The 16899-nt window shown below is 36.1% G+C and overlaps 1 protein-coding gene across 3 annotated transcripts in view; it reads left to right on the forward strand.

Annotated features, from left to right (window-relative positions):
• The window catches only part of NBEA (neurobeachin), a 547470-nt gene that overhangs the window by 9474 nt on the left and 521097 nt on the right, over positions 1-16899 (forward strand). The gene's annotated exons all lie outside the window — the stretch shown is intronic.

The following is a 16899-nucleotide window of genomic DNA, read 5'->3' on the forward strand; positions in this document are numbered from 1 at the left end:
TTAGCTTGGAATACCTGAGCTGGTGAACCTGTTAGAGAGGGGATCTCAGGTATCACAGAGTGTGATGTCGGGATGGAACACAGGACTGGTGTGCTCCTGAGTCCTGCATAGTCTTTATCAGTGCCCAGGGCAGTTTTTCCTAATTTCCTATTCTGATGAGAAGGATGGGAAACTGGGGAAGGAAGAGGCGTGAGGTAACACGAGTTCCCTTACGTGGAATCCCTTCCATTTCTTTCCCTCACATGAATGAATTTCACATGTAGATGAGAGGACATGAATGGTGACCCTAGGTAAATACTACCTCCCTCTGGAAGTATTAGCTTAAGTATTTAGAAGACTACTTGAGTAACAAGCGTAAGCAGCAAGTTAGACCTTAAAACTCTATTTTGTGATCATTTGATTTAGAAAATAATATTAGCCTATATTTTAATAGCACCTAACTTGTGAAATTGCATTGTTAACTAACCATAGTTATATATATAGCAATAACTATATTGTTAATTATTAATTTTTGAGTTTTGGGGAATAAAATACTATAAATGGTAACTAGCTTTGAGTTTATATCTTTTCACTAGGCAAAATGTGAATACTTTAGATATTACTCTGAACCAGAATAATGGTATTCATTAATGTATCTATATAGAAAAAGTAGATTTGTTATGTATTATTGTTGATTATATGAGCCACCACATATACCTTATTTGCTTGGATGAAACAAATGAATTATATAAGAAATTATACTCGAGTCCAGGTAATACTATTTCCAATGATAGTACTTGCTCCCTCAGTTTACTGAAGTAGAGCAAACATTGGTTAATAGCCAATTTTATGGAAGTATAAATGTTCAGATATATTTCTCTTTAGTAAATCCTTTAATTTTCTGAGAGAAATAATCAGCTGATTTAAAGATGGTGTGTATGTATTTTTACTGTTATTTGGAAATTTTTCTTGTGTGGGGAAGAAATTGGCATTTATAGATTGGGTCTGGATTCATACATTATGTTTTAATATACATTGCCACCCCTCTGAAGTAAACGTGGGTTTACTGTAATATGCTAAGTAAACGACGGCTGTTAAAGGCTGTGTCCAAGGCTGCAAAGTGGTTTAGTTGCAGAAATGAGACCCAAAGCGAATTGTCCCATTTCCAAGTTTGTTGCTCTTTAAAATACACCATTTTCATTGATAATGCTGGTGATGACAAGTGATAACAGCCGACACTTAACAAGTCTTATATGCCAAGCACACGTTAAATATATATGAGCATTATCTCATTTTATCATATCGACCTGGAAAGTAAAATTTTCAATGGAATAAAAATAGTCATTGTCTTTCTAAGTGAAACTAAGTCTGGAATCTTAAAAGAGAAGTGTTTTCAGCTGTAATTATAACAGCAATATTTCATTATAAAATGTCAGAGAATTTTTTTACTTGATTTGTACTAATTCCCTATAACTTGATTACCCTTTCGAAGTCCTTGAATTTAAATTAGGTATTTAAATTATATAAGAAAACTTAAAGATATATGAGTCATCAATGGAATAGTATTTCTTTTATTATACTACCTTGACTGTTACTTGCTAAATACTAGATTTCTCAAGTTCTGTTCTTCCATCTTTTGTCTGAAGAACACCTGCTTGTGTTTCAAATTTTAGGTCATTCCCTACCTAAGTAATTTCTCCTCTAAAAGCTTTCCTTCCAATCCTGTAACATTTTGTATATACCTCAAACTTAGCACTTGTACATTCTGTTTTAGTTATTTGTTTACTTGTCAGACTACCCTGGAGACTGAATCCCTTGCGATCAGAACACGTCTTGTTCACCTTGGTATCCTTAGTACCTTGGTACCTAAAGAATCTGGAATTTTGTGTCACTTAGTGAACTTCTTTTTGAATGAGGATATTTTTCACTTCTGATATACTTGCTTGTTTTGATCACTTCTGGCTTGGGGACAGATCTTGTCTTCGGGGATAAATCTTGTCTTCCCAGGCCATTTTGGTTCTTTTAATTTCTGTGTTTCCCTCTGTTTTAACACTTCAGTTTTTGTTTTTTATCGTTATTTTTTGAAGGAGATAGGATAGAGTAATTTAGTTTGTATATATGCATGGTTTATGTTTAATATAAAGTTTTTTTGGATACTTTAAATGGGGAGGAGCCATAGTGTCTCTGGATTTGGAAAATTGTCCGACTCACTCGCTCAGGTGGGCAACGCGGGCCAGGGGGGTTAAGGTCCTGCAGTCTTTCCCAGAATATAATGTATTCTCTATCCCAAGGTCCTGGATGGCCTGACTCACAGTGCCGTGCACTTGTTGTTTTATCTGGTCCCTGTAGTTCCGCTTTGCCTCAGTTCATTTTGGGGTTATAGTTGTTTTTTTTTTTCTCAGGCAGATTCAGAATACTTACAGTAATTGGTAAATAAATTACTGAGTAATCTTAACCTAGTGTTCCATTGCCAGAGTCAAGATACTTGTTGGGCATGTAAAAATGAATCTAGAGTCCCTGCCTTCAATTACTGGAGGTTTAGCACAGGAAATAGAAGAATAAGCAGGTAAATTACCATGGTGAAAAATGATAGCTAACATTTTTCAATATTAATTGAATATTAAGCAGAGATTTAAACAAAATGCCATGGGGACACTAATGGATCCCCTAACTTTGCCTGCAGGAATCTGGGAAGGTAACGTTGGGTAGTTGACTTTTGAACTGGATCTTGAAGGATTTTACCCCAATCCTCCTTCATTAAAAAGACAAAACAAAACCTATAATTCATTTTTACTTTAGAGGTTGTTTGTTAATGTGCATGTATTAAACAATATGTGTTTAAAAATTAAAAACCCTTTTATCTAAAAATTATCTTTCATCTTACCTACCTAGTTACGAGCCTCTAGAGAGCATGCCCATATCTCTTTGAACTTATTTTATAGGATACAGCTGATAATGATGAAGCTTTAGTTTTAATCCTTCACTTTTGTATTTTTAAGCAATAGCATAATTTATCACTTTTTATACTATTGCAGTATTGTGCTAGCTTATCTTAAATAACCAAGGATTTGTCAGTCATGGCTGTGTTTATGCTCCCTTTAAGTCTGTTTAAGATTTGTCTCATTTATGTCTTTTTATATATTTAGTACTTGTTCTAAAGTACTACTACTTTTTCTATATCTCTGTTATCCAGTGTAGAAACCACTGTGTTTTGTGGCTGTTGAGCACTTAATGTAATGTCACTAATAAGAATCGAGATGTGCCTTAAATATAAAATGCACAATGAGTTTCAAAGACTTAGCTTGAAAAGAAGAATGTAAAATATCTCATTAATAAGTTTTATATTGTTTGTGTGTTGAAATGATAATAACTTGGTTATATTGCCTTTTGGGTTATTTTATTATAAATACAATGTATATATTAAAACCAACTTCATCTGTTTCATTTCTTTTAATGTGGCTATTAGAAAATGAGAAATTACATATGTGGGTCACGTTATATTTTTTTAATTTTGGGTCTGCAGCTGCCAACTCAGGTTATTAGATCTTACATTGAGAACTTTGAGAAACTAATCAACTTTACCTGATTTTCCAAACTGTCCTGTAGTCATTTCTTCTTCATCTTTGGAGGAAAAAAAGACTCTTACAATGAAATCAGAGGTTGTCTTTTGTGCCCAGGGGGCTCTTCAGATTTTTCAGTTGTGATTGGGGGGAGGGCCTATGGGAAGAGACCCCTGATGGCTGGTGATGGGCCTGCTCCAGAGTAAGCCCTCAATGAATATGAATTTTAAAGTGTAGGTTGAGATTTGAAAAGGTACTGATGATGGGGTATATGATACCTGTCTTTTATGGAGGAGATTCACCTGTGTAAATTGGGCCCCTGAGGAGAGGGAGGTGAGACTGCTTTCTGCCCGTCCTCCACTGCCCACGAGGGGAAGGAACTAGATCCCTGGGGGAATTTGCGGCTCAGGAATAAGGAAAAACGTAGAGCAAGAGACAAAGTGAACTGAGGGTGTTGGAAATTATTCCTAATTTTGTCAGTCTCATAAAATCAGAATTCTAAAAATTGTAACATTTTACCAAAGTAGAGTTAATGGTTTTCTAGGATCTAGAAGAAACTCAGGCTGGTCTGATACAGTTCCTGGTGATTATCAGGATAATCCTGAATAGGCCTTTTTCCTTAACTGATCCAGTGGTAGTACTGTTCTGTCAAACTTTTCTTCCTCTGTAGGGAAATCCTGTCCCCTCCCACTCCCTGAAGAACACTGTGTTTTCCTTTCTGCAAATCAAATTATAGTTTTTCCTTTACCAGAATTCTAAGATTGAAAGAATGTTTCAGGAAAAAAAATGTTAGAAGCTAGGTCAAATAATATTATAAGTAATAATGCAGCAACAATTTATAAAATAATATATATATACTTGTTATGGCTTTAAGAGTTGAGATTTAGTGGTTTATCTTCACCAAAGTGTGACTTTTCACATTGTAGTTTTCTTTGGAGTCTCTGTCTGTGTGAATAACATATGCTAAGGCTTGAAGGGTGTGTGTGTGTGTGTGTGTGTGTGTGTGTGTGTGTGTGTGTGTGTTTCTAGCTGTTAATCTGCACATTTGTTTCTTTGCTGTCTTTGTTGAAGTCAGCTTGAAGGGTGTGTGTGTGTGTGTGTGTGTGTGTGTGTGTGTGTGTGTGTGTGTGTGTTTCTAGCTGTTAATCTGCACATTTGTTTCTTTGCTGTCATTGTTGAAGTCAGCCGCCTGGCAGGCAGCAGGCCCTACCTGATTGGGTGGGATTGTAGGTGCCGTCTTTTAACCATATGCTAAGTTTACATTCAAATGGAAACGTAGCCCATTTCCTTGGGCTCATTAGTACTACACACGGACTGTGTAACAAATTGGTCACAGTTCCACAAGATTGCTTGAGTGGTCATGGAATTGTTTTGAACCGTTAACATTTTCACATCGGAGCCTCAGGATCCAAAGCATTCATTTTTAGGAAGACTGACTTATTTTAGGGGTGGATTGAGTAGCTGTGAAGAAGCCTTTTTCTCTGTGAAAATACTCATTTGGATGCTTTTATAGGAAGTGTGTTGAGAGAAAAGATTGTAATCAAATTTGATTTTTTAAATTAATTATATACATATATATTTAAATTCTAGGGTTGTTTAACCTTATTAGTGGTCTCACTCTGAAAAGTAAACTAATATATGTTAGATGCTGCATGACAACCTGTCATTCAGAATGACAGCTAAACCCCATTATGTTGAGAAATTATGCTGCCAAACTCCGAAGTAAATTGAAGATGACCTGCTTAGAAAATATGGGACATGGGCATTTACAACAGAGAATACAGTTCTAGTGAAAGAGTGCTTGGGGTGTTGGATCAATGTGATAATGTATTCTATATCTAAGAGCCTTAATTTATTATCTTTGTATGTAAAAGAAACAAAGATACATTAATGGGGAGGTAGTTCTTTTTTTTATTAATCGGGAGGTAGTTTATGAAAATCAAATTTAATAATTGGATCTGTCACATTTGTGATATGTTATTAGTTGTTAGAGAGGGACTCTTAATGTAATTTATTTCTGAAGAAGACCAAAAATCATATAAAAGTTTTGCTTTATGATAGCCAGATATTAATGTTTAATATACACTGTTACTGAATTATATCATTTTACTGTTGATGTAATTATTTTCTAATTGATTTAATTATTCTGTAGAGATTACTATATTTGATTTGCAGGTTATCCAGTTCTTTTGTTCATGGCTTCTTCTCCTTCCAGTCTCCTTCCCCCTCATTTAGATACTGATCTATTGAGTCTGAATATATACTCCTTTTTAGCCTAACTGCGTATCTGACTACATATCTATTTAATTCAACAAATATTTATTGAATACTTACCACATGTAATGCTAGGCACCGAGGACACAATAATGAAGACAAGTGCTTGCCTGGGAGTTTATAGTACTGTAGAGAGGGCTAAATATAGGCAATGAAATGTGTCAGTCCTGTGATTGAAATAAGTCAGTGTACAGTGAGCCACACTGAAGGGACTAAGCAGACCAAGGCAGTTAAAGGGCAGGCTTCCCACAAGCAGTGTGCTTGACTTGGAGGTTTGAAAGATGGCTACATCCGCCTAGAGATGGGCAGTCTTCTGGGACCCAGTAGCCCTCTGTGGCTGGTGAGCATTTGAAGTGTTCTGAAAGCATCAATGGCCTACTTGATTTTGAAGACGTATAAAATAATTGTAAAAATAGCTCAGTGATTTAAAAATGTTTATTACATGATAAAATATTTTAGATATATTGGGGTCAATAAAATATAAATGATTTTTTCCTGTTGCTGTTTACATTTTTCTTTGTGGAGAACAGAAAATTTGAAATTACATATGTGGCTTGCATTATGTATTTATCTGACAGCACTGGTTTAGAGGGGACCATCTCAAAAGTGGGTGAACCATTGGAAATATAGAAACATAGATATTCTGGCATGCTCTTTCTTTATATGTATGTGTATGTATGTGCATATATATGTGTGTGTATATATATACACACACATATACAATATATACTTATACTCTACAAGTGTGTACTTTTTCAGACACACATATAATCTTTATATTGTTTGAGCTACTCATTTTGGTTTTCCTGTTATATGTCAGTAAACCTCATCCTTACTAATGCATTGACTTGACTTAATAGCAACTATTTAAAAACCACATATCATTGGGGAAAACTTGCTCTCCCTGCTCTGGTAAAAATCGCCTAAATAATTCATGGAAATCAATATTGCAACAAATTAAAATGCATTTTATTGTCAGCCAATACTTTGGAGGGTAAATTGTAAATATTGCTACAGAGATTAAGAACCACTTAGAATAAACTGTAGGAATTTTTTTGAAAGTACTGTTATTTCTAACAGTTTTGTTTATATTATTTGCCAGACTGTTTCTTAATGACATAACTGCTTTTTGTGATCTCTTAAAAATACATGTGGAAATACACACTTTGGAAATCCACATATGTCCTATTTACCAAAACCAGAAATTGAGAAGTAACCTTACCTTTCCCTGGAAAGCAGGATACATATTTAGTGAAGCTTGAGTTCCTAATTGTATTTAGATTGCTTATTTTTTAGTATTAGAGTACCATATTTGAAACAAGACTCTGAATTGAATACTAGAATTCTGGAATGCTAGTGCTTGATTTCAAAGATGATCCAGTTCTCAGATGCGGAGACCTAGGCACAGAGAAGTCAGTACTCTCATCTGGCATCCTCGGTTTATAGGTGGCTGTACTTTAGGACTCAATTTCAGGTCTCTGAATTTCTACTCCAGCCATTATCCCTTCTAGTCTATTAACCTGAGTTTCTTGGGTGTGACTGGTGTATTAGTTTAGTAGAGCTGCAGGAAGAAACACCGCAGACTGGATGGTTTAAGCAGCAGAAATTAGTTTTCTCAAAATGCTGGTGCTGGCAAAGTTGGCTTCTGCTGAACCTTTCCCCGTGGCTTGCAGGTGGTCATCTCTTCCCTGCGTCTTCAAATGGTCTGTGTGTCTGTAAGTTGGCTTCTGCTGAACCTTTCCCCGTGGCTTGCAGGTGGTCATCTCTTCCCTGCGTCTTCAAATGGTCTGTGTGTCTGTGTCCACCTTTCCTCTTCTTCCAAGGACATCAGTCATACTGGATTAGGGCCTGCCCGTAAGACCTCATTTACCTCAGTTACCTCTTCGAAGTTTCTGTCTCCAAATACAGTTACAATAAGAGGTTCTGAGGGTTAGGATTTCAACATACAAATTTTGGAAGTGCACAAGTCAGCCTATAATAACTAGTCTTCAAGTGAAAATAAGGATCAAATGAGTGATGGTGGTAAAAGTATCTTCTTTTTGTAATGTTTCACTTAAATTTCCTTTAAAAATTACACTATTTTTCATGATGCAAACCTATTACTTTCTTTGAATTGTTTTATCCTTTTCCTTTCTTCTGCTTTTTTCCTTCTTTTCTCCCTCATGATTTTATTTTCATGTGTCTTTGTGCATCCAAAGTGTTACTTTAAGCCCAAATAGTTTTAGATTATTTCTTCAGCTAATTTAAGAATACTAATTTTATATCTGCTACAGTGTTTGTTTAAAGTCTAGGTCTTCTTTGCCTTTTAATAATGGCAATAATCATAATAACCGACCTCTGCTGAGCTCACAGTAAGTGCCAGGTGGGCATTATGCTAAGTGCTTTGCATGCATTCAGGGCCACAACAGCCCTACGTGGTTAGGTAGTGTTTCACAGTTGAGGAAATAAAGAGTTAAAGATAAGTGAGGTTTCCAAGATATTACAGGTGATATTCGTTCAAATACAGGCTTCAAACAGAGCCGTTACTTGCTATGCTTACTGTATCTCTTTGGGAAATCTTAGAATTTAATTTGCTGCTCTCTCAAATCCTAACTTAAGTCTCACTGAAATTAAGGTATGGAAAAAACATCATTTTTCATAGCTTTTGTGGTAACTATGGCAAGCATTCAGCACACTTAGCTTTGGATATTTAAATATATTGGAGTTTTGATTCTCAAGCCCTCAAAAAATGCATACCCAGGCAAGTCATTCAGTGTCTCTCCTTCACTTGGCATATAAGCACCACGTTCAGTACCATGATACATATGCCGCGTCCTGACCCACTGCTGCCTCTCCTCCTGGTGACGTTCTATTTATAGACTCTCCATGCCTTAGTCACGACAGAAGCTACTTTTTTTGTTTTCTGGAATTTAACCTACTTCGTGGCTCTGGCTTTGCCCTGAGCACTTTCCCAGGCTCTGTCCAAGGTGTGTTAGGTCTTGTCTCTGCACTATTGAGAGTGATACTGGGACCCAAAAGATAATTAATGCGTAAGGATCAAAAAGGAGATACTCACAGGCAGACATGGGCTTCCTTGGAGAGAATCTGTGAACACCTGCTTTCCTCTAGCCAACTGCACTTTACAGGAGGGAGACCAGAGGAGAGAGGCAGGCTTGTGAAGGAAGTGGAGGAAGGAAGCCCTATCTAGGTTACTGGGTGGTTAGTAGGCAGATTCTTGATCCCAGGTTAATACTGGAATAGAACTGGGACCAGAAGGTTCTGCAAACCGGGCTGGGGAAGGGGCTGTTGTGAGTAGCTTCTGGGTGCTCCACCCCAGCTCCCTGACTTGATGACAGCAGTGCTGTAGAACGTCCTGTTCACTTGGATAATTGTCCCGTTTTCTGAGAGTATGCGTTGTCTGGTTTTCGGTGGGATGCGTTGTGGTCTTCTCCATTAAAATTTTGTAGAGGATACTTCAGACACATTCGTGGATGATCTTCAACCCTGAAAAGTTTCTGAATACTTGCTGGAGAGGAGAAGAAGAATCATTTAAATATACTGCCATTTTCAGGTGTGGTGGGGAGCCGCAGTGCCCAACCCTGGGGGCAGAATGGACTGGAAAGATGGCTCTTTTCTTTAAGGACTTCAAATTCTAATAAGAAGGACTGATGTAAATTAAAAAATACTAAGTAATGTTATCAGGCCTTTGTGGTTTGACTAACGTGAATTCAAATCCTGTTTCTGCCATTTCTCTTGTGATCTTGAGAAAAAACATGGGAATACAGTATCACAGATTAGAAAGTGATGAACTGTTTTCAGAAGTCAGGAAAGATTTGAAGGTAGAGGATTCTCTGGAGATGGGCTTTGAATGGTGATCAGGCATTTGCTGATGGGGAAGGCCATTTCAGATCTGGAAATTGGAATCAGCGCAATGCATTTACAGTAGTGCCTTCTTTCTAGGAGTGCTTTTCTGTCCCAGCAAATTCCTAACTGTCCTTTGGGATTTAGCTTAGCTTCTGTCTCTGCTATGGATCCTTCTCTAACCCAAAGAGAGTTTTGAGGAACTAAGTACTTCCATTTTTGTGTCCCATTAACACGCGGTAAATACATGAATCTCTCAACAAGCTCAGGAGTCACTTTCTTGAAATGTAATGTGGTTGGCAAAGCTGCAGTTGCCAAATCAAGGTCTCTAGACAACGAGGGGTAGGAAGAGGAGGAGAAATAAAAATAACGCATTAAACAATGCATATGTTTATATAAAAGCACATAAAGTTCTGGAAGGAGCTGTTTCCAAAGCATACCAGAATCGTCTGTTCCTTGTTTGCACCAAATGCAATAAAATAGTAATAGCAGTTAGAAGTTTTTGTTAGGCATGCTGCTAGGCTGTTGACTTACTGATTTGATAACCCTTGGCAGGAAGAAACACTATTTCATAAATGCACACATCAGTAATGAGTTATGTTGATTTCAGAAGTGTTAAAATGTGAAAAATATTTCTTAGAATAAAAGAAATACAATATTCTCACTTAATAGTAACTCCATGACATGAGCATTTCTATCCCCATTTTATACCTGAGAGAAGTGCAGCTGCATCAATTTGAAGCTTTGGGCAATGGGGAGAGCAAGGAGTTTTGGCAAGAGACTGCCATGGGCCGAGCGGCGCATTCATTCCCTGGAAGCCGATCTGATGAGATAGACAAGTGTTCTCTTACTCTTTCCGTATTTGTTATGTTTCTCTCCTGAAACCACAGGAGCGGTCCGAGAGGACAGCCTGTTCCGTGGGAAGTGCATGTGTAATTAGTGTGTGCTGCTCCGAGCTCCATCTGGGCCTGTTCTTTTAGGCCTGATGTACCTGCCTCTCTCTGCTTAGATGGATCAGTCGGTGTGTAAATGTTACTTGAGTGGAGTCTGTTTGTGTACCCCGGTTTTCTGTGGAGAGCTTGGTTGGCATTTGTGATGTGGCTGATCTGAATTCAGATCTTGGGTCCGCCTTTGCTTTGTGATCTTGAACCAAGTATGACACCTCTCTGAGCTTCTGTCCCTCTTTTTGTATCCATACTTATACCTGTATCTATATACTGCATATATGTATGGCTGCGTATGTTCATATATGTGAAAATGAAACAAACGATGTTATTTTCCCTTTTATTCTTTCAAGTTGAAACTGTCTGTATGAGTTACGTACATGACAGATCATTAAATCAGTAGCAGTCTCTGCCTCTATACTGAATGTTCATAGCGCACATTGCTGTTGAGAATGTGGCCCACAGATCGGGTTTGCATATTTGTGAAATGTTTGTTGGTCTAAGAGGAGATAAGGAGCTTGTGCCAGAATGTTCATCAACTTTGTTAAAAAGCACACTATCTTAAATAAATTTCATTCCATAACAAGGCTCTCTTGGAGAAAGAAGTGGTACGCTGATTCATGTTTTGATTCAGTCTCCTCCTCATTGGCTGATACTCTGAGCAGCATGAGTGGACCCTACTCTGGGGGTATGTTTTGAATAAAGCTTAGTTTTATTTGTTATTTTTGTTTTCATTTTTGATGGTAGAAAGTTTTGCTACTATTGAAAAGAATACTGACTTTTGGAGTTGGATTCTAATTTTATTTTTATCAGTCAATTCTGAATTAGTTGTCTTTGTTATTGATGGGCAAGTAAGTTATTGAAGTGCGCTAGACCTTGTTTGCCTGACTGAAAATAGATGAAGAATGGATTAGATGATGTCTGTGGTCCTTTCAGGCTGCTAAGAATTTATGGTTTTTTGTGTTTTTTTGGAACCAGAACATGGTCCTGATATTAAAGTAGAAAATAAGGTATACCAGAATAGAAACATAAAAAAAGAAGCATTTTTGGGGGAATAGATATTTTTATTAAGCTTCTGTCAATGCTATGCCAGAAAGTTGATCCTAATGAGTACAATGATGAATGAAACTATTTTTTGTTTGTATGTAGTACTCTCCTAGGGAAATAGACAAATAAACATACATGTAAACATGTAAATAAAATAGGTGATAGGTTAGTGATTTGGACCAAAAATGTTGAAACAGGAAGCTGTGAAAAGACTAATTTTCGAGAACATACTAGGCAAACTTCTTAAAAGATCTAAGTATTTTAGGCTTTGTGGGCAATATGGTATCTATAGCAACTACTCAACTTTACAGTTTTAGTGGAAAGGTATCCATAACCAGTATTTAAATGAAAATACATCATTTTCCAACACTACTTATGTGGCACCAACTAAATGTTCTAAGAATTCGATTCAATTCTGACACTGACTGCCTGGAGTTAATGCAAACCCAGTAAGTTAAGGACTCGGTACCACAAGACTGCCTCCACTCAGATGCCAGCTGCAAGTGGGGCTGCCTCTCTGCCTGGCTGATGACAACCCCACCCTCAGGTTTGATAATGTGCTAGAATGACTCACAGAACTCAGCAAAGGACTATTCTGCAATTAGTTTTATTATGAAGGATACAACTCAGGAACTGCCAAATGAAAGAACTGTATTGGACAAGGTATCGGAGGTGGGGGAACTTGCACATAGAGCTTCCATGCCTTTTCTGGGTACACTCCCAGCATGCCGATAACGTTCACCATCTGGGAGCTCCCTGAACCTCATTGTTTAAGAGTTTTTATGGAGTCTTCATCAGGCAGGCACAGTTGATTTCATCATTGGCCACACAGTTGAACTCAGTCTTCAGCCTTTTAGTTCAGAGGCTTGCTTGGTCCTTGATTGGCCAGCGCTGATGCTGAAATTATCTAAGGGCTGAGTGTGAGTCACCCTGTTAGCATCACTGTAGGTATGATTAGAAGGGGCTAATTATAAATAACAAAAGGCCTTCCTATCACTCATGAAATCCCAAGGATTTTTGAAAGTCTGTGCCAAGAACTGGGGGGCAAAAACCAAATATGTATATTTTGACTATACTGCAAGTGGTGTTAACCAAGATGTAAATGAATGGTGTGGCTGTGTTCCGATAAACCCTTATTTACAGTAAGCCAGCAAGCTAGAATTGACTTGTGTGCAGTAATTTGTAGACACTTGCTCTAGAAAAATGGGAATGGCTTCCTCAACATGACATTTGAACTGTATGCACTATTTCTTTAAAATTTTTTATTGGTTCTACAATATTTTATAGAATATTTAAAATGATATATTACAATATTAGAGATGTAATTTTAGGGAAAATTTCTATACAGTGGTACTACCCATAGAGAGTTTTTTTTTTTTTTTAAGGTGCTTGGTGAGTGTCTAATGAAATTATTCCACACATGTGCTCTGATTACTAATGTGTTTTAATATCAGTTGAGAAAGGCTTCAGTTCTTCTCAGGTATTAATTTCTCTTAGCTCCTATGATTAATAAGCCTTGAATATTACCTAACAGGTGACCATGATTTTTATCCTGAGTGGAGTGAGGTGAAATCTCATTGTGGTTTTGACTTGCATTTCCCTGGTGATTAGTGATAGGGAGCATTTTTTCCATGCATCTGTTCGCCATCTGTATGTTTTCTTTGGAAAACTGTCTATTCAGTTCCTCTGCCCATTTTTTAATTGGGATATTATTATTATCATTTTTGGGGGTTGGGTATATATTTTGCATATTAGCCCCTTATTGGATATGTCATCTGAAAATATATTTTCCCTTACAGTAGGTTTCCTTTTTGTTTTGTTGATGGTTTTCTTTTTCTTTTCTGTGCAGCAGCTCTTTAGTTTGATGTAATTCCACTTCTTTTCTTTTTCTTTTTTTTTTTCCTTTGTCTAGGGAGGCATATCCAGAAAAAGGTTATTAATGCTGATGGTCAAGAGTTTACTGCCTATGTTGTCTTCTAAGACTTTTGTGATTTCAGGTCTTATATTTAGGTCTTTATTCCAGTTTGGATTTATTTTTGTGTATGACAAAGTCAGAGTGATCCAGTGTCATTCTCCTGCATGTAGTTGACCAGTTTTCCCAAAACCATTTATTGAGGAGACTGTCTTTTTCCCACTGTATATTTGTGCCTCCTTTATTATATATTAATTGACGTATTATAAGGCAAGGTTTATCTCTTGGCTCTGTGTTCTGTTCCACTGATTTATGTATCTATTCTTGCTCCACTACCATATGGTTTCTGATTCCTATAGCTTTGTAGTATAGTTTGGAATCAGGGAGTGTGATATCCTCAGTTTTGTTCTTCTTTCTTACAATCACTTTAACTATTCAGGGCCTTTTGTGGTTCCATACACATTTTACGATTTTTACTCTAGTTCAGTAAAAAATGTAATTGTTATTTTGGTAGAGATTAAATTGAATCTGTAGATAGAATTCTTCCTATCCATGAGCATCAAATGGCTTTCCATTTATTTGTCTTCTTCAATTTCTTTTTTGCCAGTGTTTAATAGTTTTCAGAGTATAGGTCTTTTACCTCCTTGGATAAATGTATTGCTAGGTATTTTATTCTTTTTGATGAAGTTGTAAATTGGATTGATTTCTTAATTCATCTTTCTATTAGATAACTGTTTGCCGCAGAATGTGGCAGATTACCATATATTGGTTTTGTATCCTGCAACTTGACTGAATTCATTTATTCTAGTAGTTTTTCTTTTTTGTGGTCTCTTTAGGGTTTTCTCTAAACAGTACCACATTGTTTTCAAATAGTGGTAGTCTTAGCTTCTTTCTTACCAGTTTGGATGTGTTTTATTTCTTTTTCTTGCCTGATTCCTATGACTGGATCTTTTAATAGTATGTTGAATGAAAGTGGTGAGAGTGAGCATTCTTGTCTTGTTTTTGATCTTAAGAGGAAAGCTTTCAGTTTTTCACCACTGAGTATGATATTAGCTGTGGGTTTTGTCTTATATGAACTTTATTATGTTGAGGTATGTTCCCTCTCTACCCACTTTTTTGGAAGTTTTTATTCTGAGTGGATGCTGAATTTTGTGAAATGCTTTTTCAGCATCTGTTGAGATGACCATATAGTTTTGATCCTTCCTTTTGTTACTTTAGTGTCTCATAGTGATTAATTTGTGGATGTTGAACCATCCTTACGTCCCTGGAATAAATCCCATTTAGTCATCGTGAATGGTCCATGCATTTTGAAATCATCCTGTTAATCTTTCATTCAGGACTTTTGCATCTGTGTTCATCAGTGATCTTGGTTTGTAATTTTCATCTTTTGTATTGTCTTTGGATGTGATATCAGCGTAATGTTGGCCTCATGGAATGAATTTGGAAGTTTTCCTTCCTCTTCAGTTTTTTTGTAATAGTTTGAGAGGGATAGGTATTAACTCTTCAAATGTGTGGTAGAATTCTTCTATGAAACTATCTGGTACTGGACTTTTATATGTTGGGAGGTTTTTGATTACTGCTTCAATTTCATTACTACTAATTTGTTCAGATTTTCTGTTTTTCCCTGGTTCTGTCTTGGGAGAGTGCATGATTTTAGAAATTTATCCATTTCCTGTAGGTTGTCCAATTTGTTGACATACAAGTTTTCATAGTAATCTTTAATAGTTGTTTGTATTTCTGTGGTATCAGTTATAATGTTTCCTCTTTAATTTCTGATTTTGTTTCCTCTTTTTTTATTCTTGTTAAGTCTAGGTAAAGGTTTATCAAATTTTTTTATCTTTTCAAAGAATCATCCCTTTCTTCTGTTGAACCGTTGTATTACTTTTTAGTCTGTACTTCATTAATTTCTGCTCTGATTTTTATTATTCCTTCTTCTTACTTTGGGGTTAATTTGTTCTTTTTTATTTCCTTTAAGTGTAGGGTTAGATTGTTTGAGATTTTTCTTGTTTCTTGAGGTTGGCCTATAATACTAAGAACTTCCATTTTAGAACTGCTTTGCTTCATTCTAAATATTTTGAATTGCTTTTTCCTTGAACATTCTTATACGAATTATCTTGGAATAGATGTTTCATTACTTTTGGGAATCTTGCAATCATAAAGATCCATTTATCCTCTTTCCCCTATTCTGCCATAGCTGTCATATGTATTATATCTACATATTATATCCCCCCACCATTCAATTCTATAATTTTAAACAGCCATCAATATTTTAAAGACATAGTAAGTAAATATATTCTCTTATAGTGCCCACCTGTATACAATTTCTGGTGCTCTTCATTCCTTCCAGAAATTCTAGTTTTTCACCTTCTATTATTTCTTTAATAGCTTGAAGAACATTTGAAAATCATTTCTTTGAAGTATGGTAATAAATGCTGTTACTTTTTTTTTTTTTAATTTGAAAATGCGGTTTGACTTTCCTACTTGAAGAATATTTTTGCTAGGTATAGAAACCAGGGCTGACAGCGTTAGCATTTTAAAGACGGTGCCCTGGTGTCTTTTGGCCTACATTTTTTTCTGATGAGAGCAAGGTAGTCATTCAGTCATTATTTTTGTATATGTATATGTGCTTTATTCTCTGGTTACTTTTAAGGTTCACTCTATCTTTGATTTTCAGATGTTTGACTGCTGAAGCTTGTTTTTTTCCTGAGCTTTTTGGATTTGTTAACTCATGCATCTTTCACCAAAGTTTGAAAGTTTTCAGTCAATGTTTCTGTACATATTTTTACTTTTCTATTGTGTTTCTCCTCTTTGATTGGGACTGCATTTACAATTATATGAGAACTTTGACTTTGCTGTACAGGTCTCTGAGATTCTAGTCATTTTTTACCCCAATCTCTCTTTTCCTCTTTTTTTCTTCGGATTAATTACCTAAGTTGATTTATCTTTGATTTAATTGACTCCTTTTCTGTAATTTGCTGTTTAGCCCATCTTGTGAAAATTTTATTCTTGAAGATACCTTTTAGTTACAGATTTTGTATTTGGTTCTTTTTTGTACTCCTCTGCTTTGATTTCTGCTCTTTTCATTCATTATGAGATTGTTTTAAGAAACCTTGATTAAACATAGATATAATGGTCGACTTAAAATCTTTATCTGCTGATTATAGCATCAGGGTCATCTTATTGTTAGTCTCTATTGATTGTGTTTTATCTTGAGTATGGACTATGTTTTCTTAGTTATTTGTTAAGTAATATAGATTGTATCCTAAACACTGTGAATAATGTGGTGTAAAGATTTTGAATTTCATTATGTTTCTCTGAATTTTATTGAGAAATTTTACGGTGT

The sequence above is a fragment of the Manis javanica genome, chromosome 1 (assembly GCF_040802235.1).
Source record: "Manis javanica isolate MJ-LG chromosome 1, MJ_LKY, whole genome shotgun sequence".
In the NCBI taxonomy this organism is placed as follows: Eukaryota; Metazoa; Chordata; class Mammalia; order Pholidota; family Manidae; genus Manis; species Manis javanica.